Source organism: Hippocampus guttulatus, chromosome 17 (assembly GCF_054856545.1).
Source record: "Hippocampus guttulatus isolate MCC_2025c chromosome 17, RoL_Hgut_1.0, whole genome shotgun sequence".
Classification (NCBI taxonomy): Eukaryota; Metazoa; Chordata; class Actinopteri; order Syngnathiformes; family Syngnathidae; genus Hippocampus; species Hippocampus guttulatus.
The window spans coordinates 5,973,040-5,974,922 of NC_141277.1; the positions used below are offsets into that span (position 1 = coordinate 5,973,040).

The 1,883-nt window shown below is 44.8% G+C and overlaps 1 non-coding gene across 1 annotated transcript; it reads right to left on the reverse strand.

Moving 5' to 3' along the window:
* Positions 1-572: 572 nt before the first annotated feature.
* Positions 573-654, reverse strand: trnas-cga (transfer RNA serine (anticodon CGA)). The gene has a single exon. It is a non-coding gene; the product is annotated as a tRNA-Ser (tRNA).
* Between the last annotated feature and the right edge of the window lie 1,229 nt (positions 655-1,883).

Here is a 1,883-nt window from a genome sequence, read left to right on the forward strand (position 1 = left end):
CTTTAATCTTTGTCGAAAGACTGAAAGTGAAAACAGGATCTGTCAGAGTGAATTTTTTCATTCCGACGATCCTAATGTGCGCTCTGATTCATGGCACCGAGATGTCAGTGAATAACTGATGAAGGCGCATTTTTGCATTCAATTGGATCGGATTGGTACTGAGCAATATTTCACCTGAGTGAAAGGGCTTATCGTTCATAAATTACTGTTCCTGCAAAGACATCCCATAAATTGCTGAAAACTGATTTGGCCTTGATTTACGCTGGCATTCTCAATATTCTTCTGCAGGACTGGAAAACCAAAAATAAATAAATAAATACAAATATTGATTTCAATGCAATCCAATTGATCCCCCGCAGAATTTGCTTCGGCGCTTGAACGATTGCGGTTCAAGCCATCTTGACAACCCTTTTGCCAAAGTAAGAACTTGATTCATTTGAATATTTTCAAGTAGCGAAATATTGAAAAACAACAATCCTTACTCAGTTCAGAACAGTCCGGCGATGTGAGTGATCAGGATGAGTCAACTTTCACTCCACTGGCGTGAACGATTGATCATTTATAAATGTCAACGCTGCGAGCAGGGTTCGAACCTGCGCGGGAAGATCCCATTGGATTTCGAGTCCAACGCCTTAACCTCTCGGCCATCGCAGCTGCCGGTTGCTGACGTCGCTCCCGCTTTGGTGTTGTAAAGACAGTCGAGGTAAAAAAAAACCCGTTCTTGAAATTCTAAAGGTTTCAAAAAGAGATGTGAGCCAAGATATTTATGATACCTGTTGTCCAATGGAAGTTCCTTCAGTATGTTCTCCTGCCAGCTGTTTTCAGAAATGTTTCAAAGGGCACACAGCTGGAATCCTGGACACCATTCAGCCCGTGTAACACTTGTTGTTGGTCAGCGCAAGGCGCACATTTTTTTTTTCTTTGCAGAACAGTTTTACGAATCAATACTTCATTCGGGGAGCAGCTTTAAATTTTGTGGGGCAATTTTTTTTTGGGGGGGGGGGAATTTCATCTTTCATCTTCAATTTATTAATTTGCCTGCTATTTTGCTGTGCAAAGTCGGATACACTCCGCTGTTCTAGCCAGACATTTGGGAAAAGTGAACTCGATCACCCGATCACTTAACTCATTCACTCCCAAAGACGTTTTTAAACGTCTTTTCAGACTTGGTCTAGAATTGGCTGGTACTGAATGAGTTAATTGCCATGTCATTTTATAAATTTGCATAGCTTGTATCTTATTTGAGCGAAGGAGAGGCAGAGCTCCGAGTGAGGAAAAAAAAAAGTTTCAACAATCTGGTGAACAGTGTTTTTTATTTTTTCATTTAAAATCCATCTGCTTCATAATTTGTAACATAGTATGGGACTTTGGTTCTCACCCTATCATCACTGTATCATCCCTGTCTGATTCTCCCGGAGGATGCTCCCTGCTTCTCCCCCTCCTTAACGCCCCCCAGCCCCACCCCTCTCCGGTCCCTCGGGAATCTGGCCAGGAGTGGTGCTGAAAGACTGAACGTGGGAGATGGAAAGGTCTTTGCTTCCATTTCAGCGCTCCCGTCCCAGAGGTTGCGTCTGCCAGCTGCCGAGGCAAAGAGCGGCTGCCCCCGTACAGATGCAGCTTTCCCATTACGTTGACGCATGTCTTTGTTGATATGGCGGACATCTTTACACGAACCAGAAAATGCGTTATCTGATGGAAAGGGGGACCATTCCAGACCGACCCCGTAGCCAGTCGACCGCAAGCCCCCGAGCCAGGAACCGAGCACATGCGCTGGAAATAGGCCAGAAACGCGTTTTAAAACTTGACGAAATCTGCCGGCGAGAGCAATGTTAGCATAATGCTCGCTTGTACACAACCCAGACACGGCGTTGATTGAGACCCGA